This window comes from Vulpes vulpes, chromosome 10 (assembly GCF_048418805.1).
Source record: "Vulpes vulpes isolate BD-2025 chromosome 10, VulVul3, whole genome shotgun sequence".
Taxonomy (NCBI): Eukaryota; Metazoa; Chordata; class Mammalia; order Carnivora; family Canidae; genus Vulpes; species Vulpes vulpes.
The window spans coordinates 89,852,495-89,875,643 of NC_132789.1; positions in this window are offsets into that span (position 1 = coordinate 89,852,495).

Genomic DNA, 23,149 nt, shown 5'->3' on the forward strand with positions numbered 1-23,149 from the left:
TAAATTTCAAATAGAAAAGGATAAGTTGAACCCAATTAATGAAGAGTAATAAATTATATGAACATATTGGAAAAAATACTTAATTTTCTTGATGATTTGACGACAAATACTGATACCCACAAAATAGCATAAAAGTCACCCCGCTATACTGAATCATCATTGAGAAACTGATTGTTGTAAAGTATTTAACTTGCATAAGAAAATCGAAATGCGGGGCACCTGGGTGGTTCAGTAGTTGAGCATCTGCCTCGGGCTCAGGTTGTGATCTGGGGATCCAGGATGAAGTCCCACATCGGGCTCCCCGCAGGGAGCCTGCTTCTCCCTCTACCTGTGTCTCTGCTTCTCTCTGTGTCTCTCATGAATAAATAAATAAAATCTTAAAAAAAAAAAAAAAGAGTTCTCAGCTTTCTGCTTTCAGTGTCTGTGCCTTCACTGCTCAAAGTCCATGTTCAGCAATCTGGCTCCACATTGGCGATTACAGCACCCCATTCCTAGGTACCTACTTCTGTTTAGGTTAAGGTTCTTGGCTTCAAACAGAATTCTAGCTAGTTTAAGCAGAAAGAGATTTCTTGAAGGTTATTAGTAGCTCCCAGAATCTTGGGAGAGCCATAGAACCAATTCAGGATCTCACTGAGTCAAAAACAAACAAAACAGTCAAGGAAATGATTGATCAATCATATATCAAAAACAGTTCCGAATGATTAATAAATGCTTAATATATATATACATATATATATAGTATCTATACACAATAGACTATTACTCAGCCATAAAAAAAGAAGGAAATCTTGCCATTCATGACAACATGGTTGGCCTAGAGGGTATTATGCAGAGAGAAATCAGCTAAAGACAAATACCGTATGATTTCATTATATGTGGAAACTAAAAAAACAAATGAACAAACAACAACCACAAAAGCAAGAAATAGACTTATAGAGAAAAAACTTGTGTTTGCCAAAGAGGAAGAGGTGAGGGATGCATGAAATGGATGAAGGGGGATTAAGAGGTACAGACTTAGAGTTATAAAATAAGAGGGATGAATAATAACGGGATGAATAATGTTATTATAAAATGACAGGGATGAAAAGTACAGCACAGGGAAGGAATATAGTCAATAATATTGTAATACGCTTCTGGGGGTGAGCATGTCATAATGTATATAATTGTGGACTCAATGTTGTACGCTTGAAACTAATTTCGCATGATAGGTCAACTATACTTCAATTAAAAAGAAAAACAGCGGTTCTAGGGAACCAGTAGTGTACCAGGCAGTAGGACCCTATAGGCCAGAGAGTCTACATTCGTTGTCTCAGAGGAACTGCTTGGCTACACCACTGTGCTCCCCAAAAGAGACAAACTCCCGGCATGCAGCGGCCAGACCTCATTGCTCATTTCGCATCCTGGCTAGATGCGTCTGCTTGCCAAGAACTTAAGCCACCTGCCTGTGCCCCTTGCTGCAAGAAGACTGGTGAATGTTGGTATCAGAATGAGCGAGAGGGCACCAACCTGGAGAATCTGCCAGTTTCCTGCGTCCTTACAAAAATTCACCGTGAGACTTCGGGCAAGGTGCTTAACCTCTCTCACTAATCCATGTTCCTAATACTTAACGTGAGGATTTGGGACGCCGTAAATTCCAAAAATCTTTATAGTCATACAAATCTGTGTCTGCTCTAGTTAGAGCTCTGGCTTCTAGTGCTGGAACCCTTACATGAACTAGTGAAAGTAAGTCAGTGGTATTTATTGGCTCTTACCACCTAATTGTGGGAAGAGTAAAGGTGCAGCTGGCTTTAGGGGTGTAGGCTCATCTGGCCTCTCACTTTCTCCCCTCTGCTTTCTGTGCATTGGCTGTGAAGACCGGTTTCTTTAGGAAGCTGAAGACGCAGCCCCTGACAGCTTTAAGGCTTGGATCCAAACTATTCTGAGATCATAAAGGAAAAGAAGTCCTCTCTCCCACAGTCAGTTTCTAAGGTCCAGAAGGCCTTATTTATTAGCCAAGCTTGGTTTGTGGGCCGACTCCTGTGGCCAGAGGAGTGGAGTCTCTAACCAGAGAAGGGACATCACACAGGTAATGGCCACTGAAGAATTGTTTGGAGGCAGACGGATGCCTGGTGTGAGCAGTGCAGATTCTAAGAGCTAATGTGCCACAATATGTGATGTAGGATTTATTCATCTGTTTTCGTTTTAGATATTTCAAATGAAGGAAGCTTCATTTATTTTTGTGGATATCAGTGTTGTGTGGGGCTTAATAGGAGAAACAACACCACAGATGTCTCAACACCTGATATTTAATGTTAGAGATAAAAGTAAACAGAGGCACACACATGAAGTCCTAGCTGTAAACAATATAATGGTTTTAGGGAAAGATCGGAAATCCTAAAGCCCATGAACATAGAACTTGAAGGATTATATGGATAACAGTTTTTGCCAGGCATTTGGCCCCAAATCATATTCCCAAGCCAAATACAATTGGTATTTGTATTTTAAGATCGAATGATCTTAGTGATCAAAACATCATAGATAAAAGAGAAAACAGGTGTTTTTCTTGAACTTTTGGCCTTTATCTTCTTTTCTTGGATGTTGTCTGTGTTTGGCGTCTATGCAGACAGCCTTTTCCTCTGGACAGTTGTATTATTGTACTGAAATCTATTTTACTTTTAGCAATAAATATGACAGTGTGGTTCTTTCGTTTTATATTTTCTGAGCATAGCTTGTGTAACAGAAAAAAAAATTGATGTTTTTCCTAATCCAGGAATAAGTACCTCTCTCTAAAATTTATCTGGAGTGAATTTTGCATATTAAGCTATATTCTGTTGGCAATTAAGTTGTCGGGAAAGTGTGAAACGTTTCAGTCAGGCTATGTTTTACTTCATCATACAAATGAACTTGGTTTTATAATCTGAAGCACATGCATATTAAGCAGAGAAAACTAATTGCGGTAAATCCTGGCAATAATCCGGATGTTTCAATAATGTCACATTGTTAGTTCTGAATTTACTGGTAACACTGTTGCATAAGGGTCTTATTTTTAAATTGTTTTAGTCTCACTGGCCTCTGCCACTCTCATGATTAAATTAATTGAATTGATTAGATTTTGTTTAATTAGATTTTATACTCGGACGTCATGTCAGAGCTTTTGAAAGCATTTTGCACCCTCTTCATCATGGGCAATCCAAATAGATTCAGCTAGTGGTTCCTATATACTTTTTATTTCTTCCTTGGAATATTTATTGCAATAGGCAATAACCAATTTATATACTTCAGGAATGATAGAGGATCACCCCTTGCTTTGAAAAGTAAGCTCTATCCATCCCAAGCATGTTTTTAGTGCCTGCCAAAACGACTGTTCCAGCATTTATGTCCCTTTTTTTCCTTGTAGAGTAAATGGCCCTTCAAACTAAATGGAAATGTTTAATATTCCGGGGATTTAACCCACAGTCTTTGATGCATGCCAGTGCTGTTTTAAAAAGAACTGCTATCTTGGTGTAAATAAAATCAAAATCCTGGCATTACAATCTAATTGAGAAATCTCTTTGGAGAGACGGGTTACTAGAGATCAAATGTGTTCTCCTGGAGCAAAGGAAAAGGAAAACAGTGATGGTGAGGCGTATAGGATGTTGTGGAGACACTGCAGGAGCACCCAGCCCAGTCTATGCGTTTCAGGACAGTGGCCACTTAAACTGAGAATGACAAGACTCCTGGTAGTGATACTTAGCCTTGGGGAAAAATCTAGTCAGAGGAAATAGCACACAGGAAAGCCCAGAGGTGAAAGAGAGACGCTGGCAGTTTGGGAGCAACTAAAGAAAGTTCTGTTTAGCTGCAACATAGAGATGGGATCAACTGGGGGAGGAGGGTCTGGAAACTGATGCCAGGAGGAGCAGGACTTGGGATAAGATTAACAAGACTCAGCAGAACCAGCAGATCACAGACCGTTAGAGAACTGGATGTACAGGGCTTAATGATTAACTGGATTTGAGCAACAAGGCAGAGAACATGAAGGATCATTCTGGCCTGGATCTTGGGTGGATGATCCTCCACTCACAGAGGAGGCCCAAGGGGCAAGAAGCAGGGTGGGGGCGGTCAAAGGGCCTTTTCAGGACATGCAGGCTGCCCAGGAGATCAAACCTGAGGCGGAATCCATTATTGCTCATTTCATATCAATGTGCAGGGGATTTGCAAGTGAGGATCCCATACAATAGGCTTACAGGGATCCACCAGAGGAGGCAAGAAAACCTGGGACAGAACAGTTTTAAAAATTAAAACAAACAAACAAACAACAACAACAAAAAAAACACTTTTTAAAAATTCAAGGAGAGAAAGTATTTCCAAAAGGATTGAATGGTCATAGTGTCAAATGCTGCAAGGAGGTCGAATGAGATAAAACCCTAAACATTCCCACTGGACTTTGCAATGAGGATGTTGTTGGTGACCTCGGCACAAACGCTTACAGTCGAGGGGCCCAGCAGAATCCAGATGAGTTGAGGAATGAATAGGAAAGGAGGAAGTGGGAGATAGTGAGTGCAGACAGCTCTTTTAAGAAAAATGTTAGTGAAAGGAAGGATATAGATAAGGCAGTTGCTAGAGGAAGATGGGAGGCTGGGGGACAGTTTAATCTTATTATTTAATATGGGAGAGAGGGCAGCCCGGGTGCTCAGCGGTTTAGCGCCTGCCTTCAGCCCAGGGCCTGATCCTGGGGTCCTGGGATCGAGTCCTACATCGGGCTCCCAGCATGGGGCCTGCTTCTCCCTCTGCCTGTGTGTCATGAATAAATAAATAAAATCTTTAAAAAATATATAATAATAATAATATGGGAGAGACTTGAGAGTGTTAAACAGAGATGATGTGGAACAAATGGTGGGGAGAGAAAGGCTGAAGGTGCTGCAGGGGGTGCCACCAACAGAGAGAGACCTCTAGGCAGGTGAGAGGAGGTGGGCTGCGCGGTGCCGGCTAAGAGCTCTCTCTCTAACCCAATGTGGGGCAGAAGAACAGGCTCCCTGGCGGTTAGGTGCGCTTCCAATTCAGGTAGCAGAAACCCAGCTCCTAGCAGTGCCTAACTCAAGCAGAGATTGATTTTTTTCCCCCTGTGATAGTACATTTAAGGTAAATGATGCTGGTGTGGCCTCCGTGTCGATGATGTCAGCACTGAGGGCTTGACGTCACCGCACTCACCTTGGCCTTTTCTTCTGGGGCCCTGAGCAAGGCAGGAAAGGGAAGAAGAAGTAGTGGCATTGGCTACATTTGTCCTTTAATCAGGAAGCGTTGGCAGAAGTTTCTGGAGGGACTTCTGCTTATGTCTGATTGGCCAGCACTGTGTGGGAGGCTGAGCAAGCTCTCTCATCCTCACGGTGGGAGAAGTCAGGGGACACGGGACTTGGGAAGGGCAGTTAGACCGGCCAAATGGCAGCGTCTACCACAGACCAAGTGCAGATTTTGTAAGTTTGGAAGCATGCAGGTGAAGGATCTGATATTCCTGTTTCCTTTTCAAGTTGAAAACAAGCTCATCTGCTAAAACAGTAATGAACGTGTGAAGGTAGTGAACGTTGGAAGTGCCCTTTTTGGAGAATTGGAGAACCTGGGGACTGATGAAAGACGATGGTTGATTTCTGAGCAACCCTGAGGTTCAAATGAGATTAAAGATCACGGATTCAGATCACATAGGACTAGAGGAAGGTGAGGCTACACGAGGGCCACTCAGTGTGTGACCAGAGGACGGTGGAAATGTTGCATATCACTGTATGGTGCTCTCGGTGCATATAAAATGACTGGACCACTTAATCATTTTTTTAAAAGATTTTATTTATTTATTCATGAGAGACACAGAGAGAGACAGAGAGAAATGCAGAGATACAGGCAGAGGGAGAAGCAGGCTCCATGCAGGGAGCCCCATGTGGGACTTGATCCCCGAGCCCGGGATCACGTCCTAAGCTGAAGGCAGATGCTCAACCGCTGAGCTACCCATTTAATCATTTTTGTCTTGAGTTGTCTATATGGAATTTATATTGTTTTGTTTTTTAAAAATTCTTATTCATTCTGCATAAGTCATTACCTACATGTTTTAGGTATGTCTCATATAGTACATAGTAACGTTGTAGGAGATTGACCATTTTGAAAATCTTCAGATCTATAGGAAAATTGAAAGAGTAGAAAAATGAACACCCTCATGCCATCCACAGGCATTCAGTAAATGAACATTTCCCCTCATTTTCTGCCTCCTTTCCCTCTCTCTATACAAACACACTTTTTTTTTTTTTTTTAAATCCTGAACCTACTGAAACTCTCAGTTGTAGACAATAAGACACTGCAGCGCTAGAGACTTCAGCATGCATCTCCTGGTAGTTGGGACACTCTCCTCCACGACCACAACGGCCTGATTTTTTGTCCTTTTAGAGAATTATTAATATCACCAACGAGGCTTCAGTACATATTTGCTTCCCACTTGTCCCCAGAGTGTGCCTTTCAACCCAAACAGTCTGGAGGAGAGTATTTGAAAACTATTTATGTTTTTAAACAAACTTAGCAAATTTTGACATGCCCTTTAGCAGTAGGTTTAATGTTTGAAATTTTGTTACCTTTGTCAGGGCTTTTCCAATCTCTCTCAGTTTTCATTTTGGATGCACATGACAATATATAGTATCTTGTAGGTGTGTATGTATCTAAAACTTGCATTTATGTTGACTTTTGTTTTTCTGATATCCTTCAGCAGGACCCTCCTTCTTCCCATTTTAGTGACCAACCTTTCCATCCTTCAGTTTTGACTCTAGATGGGTATCATGTGGTAGATGTCAAATATCTGCATTATTTCTTCAACTACCAATTTTTTTAAAGCCCACATTTGAATATATATTATAAACCATTTCTTTCATTGCTCAAATGGTAAATGTGACTTAATATTTGCCCAGGTGGAAAGATTAGCTATTTAATGGGTATATTAGAACTGTTAATTAATAAAATATAACTCAATGATTGACAGGAAGATATTTCATATAGAAATTAAATTTGCCGGGCAGCCTGGGTGGCTCAGCGGTTTAGCGCAGCCTTCGGCCCAGGGCGTGATCCCAGGTCTCCAGGATCAAGTCCCACGTCAGGCAGTCTCCCTGCGTGGAGCCTGCTTCTCTCTCTGCCTGTGTCTCTGCCTCTGTCTCTCTCTCTCTCTCTCTCTGTGTCTCTCATGAATAAATAAAATCGAAAAAAAGTTCAATTTGCCTTTCGTAGAATTGGAAATACCAGTGACTAATGTCTTCTAGATGAAGAACACTCTATGAAACACTGGGTGTGCCTAAATTTAATACAAACATAACTCCTTATCAAGGAACTGGAATTCTAAAACAACATGGCAACAGACATGTAAATAAAAGAATTGATAATGTAAGGGGAGCACGTACATTGAGGCCGTTTGCCAAATGCAGGAATAGGATTAAGGATACTTAAACAGGAAAAAGTTCCTTGATTTATACAGTGTCTTTTTAGTTTTCATACTGATTTAATCTCCTAATAAAAATAGGGTGATTGCAACTCGAGTAATTTCTTGGGCATTTTCACCATTATGTAGGTGTTCGTTCCTACTAGAACGCATTGTCTTGCGTGGGGTACTGGTTGGGCCCCAGGCATTTGGGCCCATGCAGCTCTCCGTTAGAACTGGAACTTCTGTGGTCACACTCACCCTTGGCAGCATCAGCCCCAGGAGCCCCAGGTGCACAAACTCCCCTGACCTGGACCCCAGTTCCTAGCAGTGACCTTCAGGGCTCCCAGGGTACCAGTGAGTTTCCAGTGTTGAACCACAGACATAAACGTACACTGAAGCATTTATGTCTCATCTTTTGTTCAGGGCCTTTTGGTGAATGTTACTGCTATTAACTGGTGGAACCCAAGCCCGGCTGAAGGACAACGTGCCCACCCCAACAGGCTTTATTTCAATTCATGACCACCACGCCGTGGGCCTAACAGGTCTGACTCTTTCTCTGGTGGGTTCACTCACCTGCAGGACTGCATCACTCTTTCTCTCCTTGTCTCCATACCCCATTTCTCTCCCCACTGCTTGTTAGTTCACTGAGGAAAGGAAAGCGACAAGAGGGTTTCCATATTCTCCCACCATCATATCCTCAAGCTTAGCTCGATTGAGACCCCCATAACGAATTGTCTTCCCTCCTTTTTAGGTTACGCATAAATGAATCAGGTTCCGTCTGAAGGCAGCCCTTTCACCTGGGCGCTGGATTCCATCCCTCTCACCTCTTTCAAGGACGTGAACCCAGAAACTGTCCCCTTTTCTCTTGTATTACCCATTCTCCTGGATCTCTTCCACAGCTCAGAAACCTGTGTGATATCTGCCATTATAAACACAACAACAACGGAAGTCTTCCCTTGGCCCCTTCCTGTACTTACGAGTTATAGTTTAAAAATTTGTGTTAAGGTGAAACTTCTTTGAGCAACAGTTGTTGAACTTCACCTTCTCTCATTCACGCTCCAGTTGACAGTAAGGGTTTTGTGCTCACCCCTGGACACAACCCATAATACAATATGAGTCCTCACCTCTCATCCTTTTTTTTTTTTTAATTCAATTTGCCAACATAGAGTATAACACCCCCCTGTGCTCATCCCATTGTGTGCCCTCCTTAGTGCCTGTCCCCTAGTCACTCCATCTCCCCACCCTCTCCTTCTGCATCCCTTTGTTTCCCAGAGTTAGGAGTCTGTCATGGTTTGTCTTCCTCTCTGATTTTCCCCACTCTGTTTCCCCCTCTCATCTTATTCAACCGTCAGCAGCACCTCAACTATGGTTGATCACTTGGTCCTCCTTCCACTTGGTCTTTTTTTCTCCATTTTCTTTGCTGGTTTACCTTTTCTCCCCACCCCCTTAATGTTGGAGAATCCCAGGTCAGCCTCTTTGGCACATCTCTTCTCTGGCTGTGTTCCCCCCACATTAGAGGTTCTTAACCTGGAGTCCACAGACCTGGTGTCAGTGACCTTGAAAGGGAAACATTTCTCCTTTATTTTCATTAACCTCTAAATGAAACTTTGCATTTCCTGCAATTATGAAGGTAGGCAACCAAAGTAACAGTTATATTTGCTATATCTGCGACTTTATCTCAAATAAAATAATTACAGATATTTTCATCTCATTATAGTTGTTACAGATATCCTGAAATATCGATGCACGTGACTTCTTTAAAGCTACCGTAGTGATTATGTTTACTGTTCTTATTGTGTAGTATGTTAATAAAAAATATGTTACCATAGTGTAAATTTTAAAATATTTTGATCCTACGTTTCATTATTCTTGGTTTTCCTTATCCCACTTATTTATACCAGAAAATACTTCAAGAATATTTTATGCCTTTTAAAATCATTCAGGGAAGGAGCCAAAAGGTTTTAACAGACTTTCTAAGGGGTTTATGCCACAAAGCCTTTTAAGAGCCCATACTCGATCTTTAATTTCACAGTTTTAAATACTGTTGAAAGTTATATTTCTAGCCACAACCTCCCTTTTCAGCTACTAAGCTTATACATTCAACTGACTACTCAACATTTCTTGGATGTCTCATTAGCACCTCGGACCTACCATATTAAATACCAGGCTCTTGGGTCACCTGGCTGACTCAATTAGGCATCCAACTCTTGATTTTGGCTCATGTCATGATCTCAGGGTTGTGGTATTGAGCCCCGAAATGGGCTCCATGCTAGGTGGGGAGCCTGCTTAAGATTCTCTCTCTCCCTCTCCCTTTGCCCCCCCATCCTCCTAGCTGTTCGTGCACACACATGTGCCTGTGTACTCTCTCTCTAAAACAAATACACGAACAAAACAGGCTCCTGAATCTCATCCACTCCCCAAACTTGTGCCTGTTACAATCTTCTCAGTTGGCAACTCCACTTTTCTAATTGCTCAGGCCAGAAACCACGGAGTGAGCCCTGACTCCTCTTTTTCATAAGCCACATCTGATCTGGAAGCAATTTCATTGATGCTGTCTTCTAAATGTCTGTAGGGTCTAACCACTTCTCACCAGGTCCATGCCATCCATCTTGATCCTAGCTATCAGCTTCTCTTGCCTGGGTTTTTGCAATAGTGCCCTAACAGCACTCGCTGCTTCCTCCACTGCCTGTCCCAGCCCCCAGCACAGATGTGTGCGTACATACACACACACACTCACCCACTCACAGTTATCAAAACAGCAGCCAGAATAATTCTGTTAAATATACTTTAATCAGGTCATGCTGCCCCCCCTTCCTTGAACTGTCCAAAGGCTCCCCTACTCAGAGTAAAAGCTAAAGTCTTTACAGTGGCCCACAAGGCACCCATGATCTGTCCCCTGCCTATCTCTGTGACCTCCGTCCCACCACACACACCTCATTCCACTCTAACCGCCTCTTGTTATTGCTCCCATACAACAAGTATGCTTCTACCTCATGGACTTTGTCCTTGCAGTTCCCTCTACCTGGATGACATGCTCTTTATCTGAATGGCTTTTTCCTAGACGAATGAATTAGCAATCCTTTCTACCACCCTCCTCATCATCTTTTCCATGTTTTGTTTTTCCCCCATAGCACTGTTACTACCTGACATATTATAAATTAATTATGTTTTTTATTGCTTTTCTCTTTCAATTAGAATGTAAGTTCTATGCAGGCAAGGACTTTTTTTTTCTCTCTTGATTACTGCTCTGCTCTCAGTGATTAGTCTTAGAAATTTGAGGGGCTCCTGAGTGGCTCAGTCAGTTCAGCATCTGATTCTTGATTTCAGAAAAGGTCATGATCTCAGGGTGGTGAGCTCAAGCCCTGTATTGGGCTCCATGCTGGCTGTGGAGCCTACTTAAAAAAAAAAAAAAAAAAAGTCTTAGAAATTTGAGTAATTTAATATTGCTATCTTGAAAAGATAATCACATTTTAATTTAAAGAGCCTCTAAAAATTCACAGTTGAAGGAAGGATGTAGTTACAGTCATTGCTATTGTATTTTAGAAGTGTAGGCTGTTCATAGAATTACATCTCAAGGGAAAAAGATTTTGTAATGAAATACTGTCCATTCTGGATTTTTTTTTGTGAACCTAAAAAATGATTTGTTATCTTGGCATATTAGTATTTTTATTATAATTACAGAAAGAGGCATTAATGGCTGCTTTTGATATTCCCAACATCATATGTTTTCCCTGCTTCCAGCCTGTTCAAGCTAGAGCAAAAACAAATAATTAGATTAAGTTACTCCGTGATCTTTTCCAATTCTAATTTTCTGTGATTAAATCATGTTGATGAGTAACGTGCTTTTAGAGAAATTGAGTTCTTCACATTTAGGAAAAAGCAAGTGGTGCTTTGCTTTCTGTTAATTACTACTAGTTTTCTTTTTAATGAAAGTGCCCAAGTATAGGAAATATTAACCCTCTTTATCCTAAGTTTCCAAAAGAGCCCAATCAGTGCTACCTCCAGGGCTGACCCCTTCTTTCTAGATCCTGTTCTAAACTCTACTCTTAATCACTGTCCTGTCTTCTCTAGATTGTCTCCAAAACCTTCTAACTTCCCAGGGTCACTGTTCTTTGTAATGCTCTGCATCTCATCTCTACACAGCAACCAGTGCGACCTTTCCTTGGTAGTTTCCTACTGCCATTAGAGCAGAATTGAAGCCCCTTCCATGGCCACAGAGCCTCACTTGTAGGATCTGCCCACCCCACTGACCTCACCCCTCATTCACTGCTTTCTTTCTACTTCTTGAGCAGGACAAGCCCAGGCCTCTTGTTTATGCTGCTCTATCTTGACATCTTCCCTGGAAAGCTCTATCCTCACATCTTCTGATGAGTTAGGTATCAGCTTAGATGGGACCTCCTCAGAGAAGCGTGTCTTTACCACCACAAATGAAATAGCACCTCCCCGTAGTCATTCTCTAGCCTGTCACTCTACTTCTTTTTATTGTAAGACTTACCACTACCTACAATTATATTATTTATTTATCATATCTCTACTGTCTGTCTCTCCTTTTTAAAATTAAGAGGTCCAGTTATTGTTACCATTCAAACCAACTTGCCAGCACCTAGAGTAGTGCCTGGCTCATAGTAGATGCTCAGTACATTTAAGTGCAATAAATGGATCAGTGAACTAAGTGAAAATGATAGCAAAAACATGAATTGGGAGAATGTATCACTAGAAGGGATAAACTTCACTTACAGGGAACCCAATGGATACCTTCAAACACTTATCTACCTTTGTCATGATTTCAATGTATAATTCTAAGCACTTACTCTTTGGTATGTAATAACTCTTGTAATAAAATAGTTCCATACAATTCACTATCCTGAGGTGGATAAGCAAAAATTTTTAAGATGAGAGCAAACAGTTTGGAAAAAAGCCAGAAATAGATATTGGCCAAAAATACATATTATTTTTGGGTTAAAAAATAAACAGAATAAGCTTTAGAAATAAATAATCTATCTTTAAAGGCCAACAATTTGGCAAAATTTGGAATGATCTCTATAGTGTAGTTTCTGAAGTGAGCAATGAGAAAGCGACTATGCCATCTTATTTCAGGTACAAAGAATTGAATTTGCATTATGTATGTATTGGATATCAGTCTTAGATATGTTTCATAATAATCAATGCCAAACATGTATGGTCCATACTGATTGCCCATATTTTGGGTTCTTGAGAATACTTTAAATATTAATTTGACACTTTCACTTTTCTTCATTTCTATGTATTTTATTTGCGAACAATCATAAAATCCCATGTGACCTAGATAACAGGAATATGCAATAGGGGCTTGCTGTTGGGGGTTGAAGCAGAGTTCAATAACTATAAAGTATTTCACTAATAGGAAAAGAACAAGAGAAACCCTTTGTTGACCTTTCTTTCACATTAAAGTGACCGGAGTTTGACACCAAAATGACAGCTGGTTAAAACAGCTTGAGATTTCAAAGTGCTTGAGTATATATAAATATTATGACTGATCTCATAAGTGTGTTGGAAAACACTTTAAGAAAGGCCCTTGATTTAATAGTTTGCTACATTCTCCCCTGTTGGTCAGACAGAAATATCACCACCCCTTCCCCAAAGAAAGTTTTATCTTCTGGATTTAAAAGAAATAGAAAAATTAAAACCATGTAGTTGAACTCAACGGAACCAAGAGTGGAGGTTAATACCACAAATATAAATTACCACTTCATGCACAAACCTAAGATTCATATTCCTGTAGTTTGATGATGGGACAGATACTGCTCCAAATGAACCTTATGTGATGAGATGCCGGTAGTAGTAGTAATATGCAGAAAATTCATCACTAAGATTTGTTTTTGCCACTTCCTTTCCTACAGCAGAATATGTTAGGGCAAGGAGAACTAGCAGGGATGAAAATATGTCACAGACAGACCATTCCTACTCCCGGGTCTCACAGTATTCTGAAAGGTACATCTACTGTCACCCCTCGAATCCTTAAAATTGGCTCAAGCTTATTTTGTAAAATCTCATCTGAGCTACTGTTAGTCCTAAACCTTCTATCATAGCGACTTGGATTCTTCTGTGCAGTTTTCCGTGGGCCAGGAAAACTTGGGATGACAGAAAGAATAGGAAGCAGGAGTGATAAACAAAAGTCAGAATGATATAGTTTGTTAGTGGACGGAATAGATTAAGATTATCAGCAGTGCAGGGTTCAGGCGAAAGCTTTCCCATGAGGCTTTCAACATTTCTGAAAAGCATTAGCATCAATTAGTGAAGAATAAATTCAGGAAAGTGGAGGCTGCCCATGTCATCAGGGTTGGGAGTGCAGGTCCGAGGCACAGAGAAGTGGCTGTGCAGATCTCCAGCAGGTGCATGAGGGAAAAGGGGGCAGAAGGCATGGTTGCCATAGGTTGAGATGAATAATTCTATTTCTGTGTTTAATTCTTTCATTTTTAAAAAAATAATACATGCACGCAGTACAGAATTCAAACAGTACTTGAAAGAAAATTAGTCAGCTTCCTATCTTGACTCCCGGACCCCAGTTCCCCTCTAGAAGGTCAATGTTTTTTTTTTTTGTAAATTCTATGCTCTACATACAGATAAGCATTTACATAGAACTCCTTTTTTAAAAAATGCCAAAACTAGTGATCCAAAGGGGCACCTGCACCCCATTGTTTATAGCAGCAATGTATGTCCACATTAGCTGAACTATATTTCAAGCCCAGCTGTCCAACAACAAACGAGTGGATAAAGAAGATGTGTGTGTATATTTATATATACACATACACACAATGGCCTACTACTCAGCCATCACAAAGAATGAAATCTTGCCATTTGCGATGAAGTGGATGGAACCAGGGATCCCTGGGTGGTGCAGCGGTTTGGCACCTGCCTTTGGCCCAGGGCGCGATCCTGGAGACCTGGGATCAAATCCCACGTTGGGCTCCCTGCATGGAGCCTGCTTCTCCCTCTGCCTATGTCTCTGCCTCTCTCTCTCTCTCTCTGTGACTATCATGAATAAATAAATAAAATCTTAAAAAAAAAAAAAGAAGTGGACGGAACCAGAGGATATTATGCTAAGTGAAATAAGTCAATCAGAGAAAGACAATTATCATATGATAATTGATATTTGATATCATATGATAATTGACTCAGATCAGATCAGATTAGAATGGGGCTGGAAAGATCAGAAATTAAAGCTTTCCTGATTAGATTGAGATACTGAGGACAGGCTAATTGATTCTGACAGAAAGATCACTTAGCTTAATAGGTCTTCATTGCCCCAAAGATTGATTTGAGGCAAATAGCAAAAAGCTTTGTGGTATTCTGGTGCTACTCTTGACAACACCTAAAGTTCAAAGTTAGAGTGAGTAGTTAATGAAAGTGAGTAAACAGCAAATATAATGATGACCCAAGCCAGACCTGTGTTATTTTAAGGGAAAACAAACTATTATTGAACAGATATTTTACTCTAGCTTTAATTATTGATTTCAAAGACTAATAATAAACTAAAATAAATAACACTAATACATATACCCAATAAGCATGTTGAAATGGAAAATCTCTCTACAGAACAAAGGAATGAAAATGAAACGGACATCTTTTCTGTGCAATCCAGAAAAAAATGTTTTAAATTATTATTATTATACACAGTGATAGTGGTTAAAAAATTAAAGGTCCCTCTGTATGGGGGACTGTTATCTTATAGTTTAAAATATATTTTTAATTTTAAAATATATACAATATTATAAAAATTATTTTGGAATAAAATAACATTTTAAAGGATACCGTTACATAAATATTCACATTATGATGTTTATTTTTTCTATTTTTAAAAATCATTTTATTTATTTATTCATGAGAGACACACAGATAGAGACAGAGACACAGGCAGAGGGAGAAGTAGGCTCCCTAAGGGGGAGCCTGATGCAAGACTCGATCCCAGGACCCTGGGATCAAGCCCTGAGCCAAAGGCAGATGCTCAGCTACTGAGCCACCCAGATGCCCCACATTATGATGTTTAAATTAAAGTCTGTGCCTAGAATTATATGTATAACTAAATGTATGATACGGACTCGTGTATGTCAGAGAGGGAACACCAACAATTATTAACAAGTAATTATCTCTGAGTAATGGGATTGGGTTTTTGTTTATGCTTTTTTGCATTTTCCAAATGTGTTACAGCAAATTCTTTCATTTCCAAAAATGACTTATTTTCCAAAAGGATTGAAAAACATAGAAATGGAGATACGATTTATTTTTAATAAGCACTTTTCAAAAACTGTATATTCCTGTTCCCAGGGGATGCATTCTTTGTATTCTTAGTCTCACTTACATTTATGGAGGTACTTGATTCAGGTCTTCAGGAAGTCAGGTTATTATAGATTTTATGATTGAGTCAAGCAGTGTCACGTTGAGATTCAGTGTGATCTTGAAGCCTCGCCCACTTTACAGGGAGGTAAAGCCAAATACATGTGAGGACTGTCCTCTCCAGCCTAGACCTGCCTTCTGCGCTTCAGATTTCTACATCCAAATGCCTCCAGGCTCTCTTGCACAGGCTGCTCAACCACCGCACATGTTCATTCTCAAAATGAGTCCCTGGGCTGCCTCCAGTCTCTCCCGTCACTTCCAAAATCCCTCCTTCCACATCACTGAAAAACCAGAGTCACTCTTGACACTTGTCTCCCTCTTCTTCTCCACATCTGTGCATGCCAAACCCTGTCCCTGTCCCTGCACAGTGTGCCATGCATCTGCCCCCTCTCGCCCTCTCCACTGCCTCCCTTGCTCCCTCTCTCATGGCTTAAGGCAGCAGCTCTCACCCATCTCCCTGACCCGGCTTCTGCCCTTGTCAAGTCATTCTCCACATCTAAGGTAAAAGATCTGTTCTTATCATGAGACAAATGCAGACTACCATGAGATGCCACCTTCCAGATGGGCAAATTTCAAACATTTTGATAATATATTGTGTTAGCAAGGAGTTTAGGATAATAGGCATTTGTACATTGCTGGTGGGGGTATAAGTTAATTCACCCACTTTGGGGAGCAACTTGGCAATATCTATCAAAATTAAGATTGTGTAGAGCCTCTATGAGCTGTCTGCTTATTTCTGGGAACTTATCCTTCAGATGTCTTATATTTTGACTCTATAACGATCACTCTTTAAAAGAATTGCTTTTCCCTCTTGAATGTAAACTATATGTATTATTAAGTTCCGTAAGAAGCTCTACAATTAAAAATTATCTCCTCTCACTCCTGTCCTACAACCACCCAGTTCTCTGTCCCAAACCAAACATTATTATATCTTTTTTTTTTACAAAAATAGTATTATACACATTCTTCCGCATTTGCTTTACTTCCTTAACCACCTTACAGTACTTTTCACATCAGCTCATTTAGAGCTGATCAAAAGCTACATTTTCTATTGTATCGACCTACCATTCATTATTTTATATCAGTTCTCCCCTGATGGACATTTAGGATGCACACACACATACATACGCGCATAGGTATATGCCATACAAATGTGTGTACATATCTATGCCACAATGAATAGGCGTGGACGTGTATAATTTGGCCCTTTCTGTAAGACATGTAAACATTAAATGCTGGTGTACACTTTCTTTTTTTTTTAAAGATGTTATTTATTTGAGAGAGAGAGAATAAGCATGAGTGGGGTGGGAGGCGAGGGACAGAGGCAGAGGGAGAAGCAGACTCAACTCCGAGTGTGGTCCCCAGACCCTGACATCATGACCTGAGCAGATGCTTACCTGACTGGCCACTGAGACCTCTGTATGTACTGTGAAATAACCTGAATATTGCATGCTTGGATAAAAGAATTTTGTTAAAAAAATGAAAGTTCAGTTAGCTGCTTTCTTCAGAGTAACTTAAGTTTTTGATTACTTCCCACAGTATTGTTTCCTGATTCATTCTTTAACTTTTACAATCGTGTCAAAAACGGGATAGCCAGATAACATTCAAAGATGTACTTACTGTACAGACAGGATATGCTTATATGCCAAACCCTAATTGTTTTCTTATAATACTTCCCTCACCATGTTTTTATAAGGCATTATTTTTATGCAGTGTCTATCATTTGGGTTATTAAATCGTATAACTCTTCTTCTCATTCCTGTTTTTGATTAAATAAAAAAAAATAAATCCACCAGATGGTGTCTATGAACAAAGAGAAAGAAAAGTTAGTTATTTTTTCTACTTTATAGTTCAAGTTCAAAGATTCTGTTTAAGAAGGCTGAAAATTTCTGATTACATTTTGGTTTTGGGAGCAAGGGAAAGATGTCCCCATCAAAAACAAACAAACAGCAAACAAACAAAAAAAACCCAAAACATACAACCAAAAAAAGGATTTTCTGCAATGTTAAGCTTTCTGTTAGCTATTAAAATAGTTAATTCTACAAACTGAATATGTAAGTTAGAAGAATATATTAAATAAATACAACTTGATTCAATAAATATGATGAAAATTTTTTGCCTTCTTATCTCTCTCGGCTTCCTCACAATAATAAACTGACTCTATTCCATAGAAATTTTTAATTGTCACATCATTCCTCCATTTATTGATTACTACTTATGAATGCTGGATATTGTTTTAACCTGGATTTTCTGAAAAGCTAATAGTACCTAATATTAGAAATTTAATTCTTTGTTACAATGGTCTACACTGGGGTTATGTTACAGAAATTTAGCAAACCCTTATGTTGTAAGAAGGAAATTGTTTTCATTACTGTTTTTTCTCTTTAGCACCTGATCTGATGGCACCATTTGAAGGTCATCCAAAATTGTACGTTCACTGATGATTTGCAAAAGCCAGTCTTACAAATTGCTCTCCTCAGCACAGCTTTCAGGATAGAGGTCAGAGCACAGCAGGTCTAGGGATCAGAGGCCCATTGCCTTGGCACATTTTGTTCATTAACTCTCCTGAGATCTGTGAGATCGCTCCATGATTCTTGAACTGTAGGCTGGCCTTATCTGAGAATCAACCTGAGCTGATCCTGGATGAGTCAGACAGGTGACTTGGTCTGTGGGGTTAAAGTTCTCATGAGATAATGGCTTTTAAGGCTGAGCTAATCGTTTCCAACCACTGATTTACATTGGAAGAAATCTGACTTAACTGATAAATAAAGGGGACTAAATTGGCCTCAAAGAGCCAAATTAGAGGAAGGTGACCAGCTCATTTAGGATAGTCCTTCCCCTATCAGAATTCTTTGTTCAGTTTCTCTTGGTAATTCTTTTTGTTTGTGGAAAATGAAGCAAATTCTCATATGAGTGGAATTTTTTAGCTGCTTTGTGTTCTATTCTTTTGAGATAAGATATATGTTTAGATTACTGGATTCCAGTATCCATTTGTGTCAGTTTAATCAGGAATGCATGGATTCTCTTTCTGTTTAAAAGTCAGATAAGGCAGAAAAAGAGCCTTGAAAGAGTTTATTCTTGTTTATTCCTTTCCCTTCAATCTCCAAGCCCTTGACAAGAAAGGTTTTAGCCTCCACGATTCCAGAACTGTCCTGGCCAAGGTCTCCCATAACCCTTACTTTGCTTATTACAAAGCACTGTAATTGTCATTATTTTACATGGACCCCGAGCATGATTGGATGCTGTAGGTCACCCTTCTCCTCCTTTCAACATTTCCTTAACCTAGTTTCCAAGGCATCACCTCTCCGTGGATGTCTCTTACCTCCTTGTCTGATACTGTCCATCCCCTTGGATTGGATCTTCCTCCTCCTTCCTGGCTTCTGAACACTGCAGTGCCTTTAGACATGATCCTTGGACTCCCTTCATTCTAAGCCAACTTGCTCCCCTGATGATCTCATCCTATCTTTAGCTCATCCTATCTTTGATAGACCACCTGTATGCTAATGGCTGTCAAATTTATTTCCAGCTTGTATGTCTCTCTTGACCCTCAAGCTCATATATATACCAACTGTGTACTTTAACAACTCCCTGTGGATGCCTAGTGAGCATGCCAAGCTTGACGAGTCCCATGCTGAACCCCTCCCCACTCACCCCCAGCTCTCTCCCTTCTCGATCAGTGTCAACTGCAAGCCAAAAACCTTTGTGGCATCCCTGACTGCCCTTTTTCTCATACCTTATATATGACTCACCAATAGTAGCCCTGTGCCTCTGTCTTCAGAATATGTCAAAAGTCTGACCACTTATCATTTCCACTGTTGCCACCCTGGTTCCAGCCACCATCATCTCTGACCTCAGTCAATGCAATAATGTCCCAACTGGTCTCCCTGTTTCTACTTCCTGCTGTTACCTAGACTCCAAATAGAGTGATCCTTTACACATGTAAACCAGATGATGCGTGTTCTTCATTCCATGACCTTAATCTTACCCAGATTAGGGCCAAAGTCCTCAGAATGGTGGAGCACACTCTGCCCAATCCCTGATCTCCCTCCTCCCCCGACCCCCTCCCAGATACTCAGTCTGCTCCAGTTGCCCTGGCCTCCTTGCCAGGCTGCCTCAAGGTCTTTGTACTTTCTCCTCCCTCTAACTCAACTGCTCACAGCTCTCTCCCTCAATTCAAGTTTTAGCTCAAAGGTCACTTTCTCAAAGAGAACCTGACTACCCTGTTTAATATTGCCTAAAATCTTTTAACACATCCATTCTCAGCTTCCTTTTTCTTGAGAGCACTAATCACACCTACCCTACTTTCTATTTTAATTATTTTCTTTATTACTAATACTCCTCTGGGTCCTCCCGCTGCCACCCTCCCCAACACACACCCTCAAATACAGGTCCCTTGAGGGAAGGAGATTTTGTTTGTTTATGTTCACTGTTGTAAGATATATATATATATATATTTTTTTTTAATTGAAGTTTGATTTGCTTTTAACACTGGGAAAGTGCCTGCCATATGGTAGGCCCTTAACAGATTATTTATAAAATGAATGCATGATTAAAGAAAGGTTTGTGTTACTGGATACTCTGATTTTTTTTTTTTTTAAGATTTTGTTTATTCATGTGAGACACACACACACAGAGGAGCAGAGACACAGGAAGAGGGAGAAGCAGGCCCCTACCAGCCCCATCGAGCCTGATGCGGGACTCGATCTCAGGACCCCAGGATCAAGCCCTGGACTGAAGGCGACGCTAAACCGCTGAGCCACCCGGGCTGCCCAGATACCCTGATTAGCGGGATTGAAGCATTCTATTTATGTCTAAGAATTAAAACTGTAATATCATATGAACTTTTGTCTGGTTGACTAGTCAACAAACGCTGAGTATTTACTCTGTGCTAGGCACATTGCTTGGGGCTAAGCTCAGCAAGATGAGCAAAGCATGGCCCTGTGCTGTTAGAAGCTCATGAAACTCCCTCTGTTGAAATTTTATTTTGCAATATTTCGTATATACAAAAGTGGCATAAAATAATGTATTTTCTTTACATGAAAAACATATGAATAATAATGAATCCTTGTATGTCCACCTTATACCTGAAAAAATAAAACATTTTAGGTGCATGTGAGCCCCCATTTCACTCCTCTCCAAATGCTTCTCCTTCCTTGCTGCCACAGATAACTGCTGTCCTGAGTTTGGTATCTATTATCCCCATGGATCTTTAAAATATTTTTGCTACATATGGATCACTAAATCATACCTAGTATTATTATTATTATGTTTAAATGGTATCAAATGCAGGTCTTTTGCTTTACTCAATGTTATTTTTGTAAATGAATGTAAACATTCCTTTTCACCATCATATAGCATTCCACCTACTTATCCATTCCCCTCTTTATGAAAATATAGGTTGTTTTCAAAATTTTGATATTATAAACATTGTTGCCCTAATATTCTAGACCAGTACTGTCCAATAAAAATTTATGCCCTGATGGAACTATTTTATATCTGGACTCTACAATACTGTAGTCACTAGCTACATATGGCTGGCTACTGAGCACTTCAAATGTCAATGCAACTGAGGGGCTTAATTTTTAATTTTAATTAACTTTAATTAATATGGTTAGTGACTACTCTGCTAGAGAGCAGCTCTATACTGCATTCTTTGTCTCTTTGGATGCGTATGAGAATTTATCTAGGGCAGTAATTTCAATACCATCAGACCCAATGTACTCTTCTTATAACGAATATATTTTATATCACCCCATTTACTATCTTGAAATGAAATTCATAGATAAGTAACTCACTTACACATTAAAAAAGAAAAAACCGAATGGGGACACCTGGGTGCTTCAGCGGTTAAGTGTCTGCCTTTGGCTCAGGGTATGATCGAGTCCCACATCAGGCTCCCTGCATGGAGCCTACTTCTCCCTCTGCCTATGTCTCTGCCTCTCCCTTTCTCTGTCTCTCAAGAATAAATAAAATCTTAAATTTAAAAAAAATTTTTTTTTAAATTTTAAAAAATGTAATGCATTTACTATGATATAAAATAGAAATATAAGAAAATTAACTAATAAAATAATTGGTATTCAATATGTCAATGGCTACAAATACACTATAGTATGTTAGGAGACAAAATGAAGTTATCTACAAACGCGGACTCCTAGACATTTGTGACATTGAAAACTCAGAACAGCAAAAGTGGTATTGCTGTTAGTAATGTGAACAACAAGGTTCTGTACAAGATAAAATGAAACCTTCACTTTTCTAGTTGCTGTAGCCTCTGAAAATTTATGTATATTAAAATCTTACAAAATATTTGGTATTTATATCTAAAACAACATTGTTATACTCAGATACTTATAAACAGACTTTCTATCTACATGAATGTTCTACTAGGCCTTCTAAAGTCATGGAGGACCCATGGAGGACCCAGGATCCATTTTTGAGTGGAATGATTCTTTGAATTATGGGATAGGATACCTGGTCCCCACCCCCTACACAACAGGACCCCCCCCCCCCATAACTATTATAAACAAAAATGCTCCTTCAAGTGTGGCACCAGTCCCATTGAGAACCATTGGTACATATCCAGTACCTGATTACTGGGTGCTAAGATATGAGCATCTTCAATTTTATTTAATACTTACTTGTTCTTCAAAGTATCTTCCAATTGCTGCCAAGTTCCCTGAAGTGTTTAGATCAATTTACAGTCTCACCGGCAGGATAGGAAATTTACCATTTTTCCACATTTACGCAGTTTTTAACCTCTAAACTTAAACTTGTCCTAGGGTATAACTTTGTTGATCACAACAATTAGCTATTAAAAAACATAACTAAGCTATACCCTAACTCTCTGTATACTGCCCACCAAAGTAGGGCATCTCCCACCTCTTCTCTGAGTAAGTCTAGAACAGCTTCCTCCTGTGTGAATCTGGGTGTGGTCTCTTTGACCATTTTTCCCAACTGTATGGCCAGGACCTACTGATCCTAGCTGACTGACCCTAGCTCCTTTCCACTGACCTCAAGGATATCTATTCCTATTTTCTACCAGTCCCCTTCTGCAAACTCCAAAGGGAACTGGTAATCATCTCTGGGCATTTAGAATTTGCACAAAAAAAAAAAAAAAAAAAAAAAAAAAAGTCTTGAACTCTGAATCCCTGGTTTTATAAAGTAAATGCAGAATGAGGAGTAAATGGAGCCAAGTCCATTACTATTAAGGAATGATAATGGCCCGATCTTTATACCTCTGACTATAGCTATAAAACAATTTTTATTGCCATAGTAGCAAACTACTCCACACTCAGTGGCTTACAATAACAAATATTAATCTTGCACTGACCAAATTCAGCTGGGCTGATGTAGTCTCATCTGGGGTGGGTGGCTCTG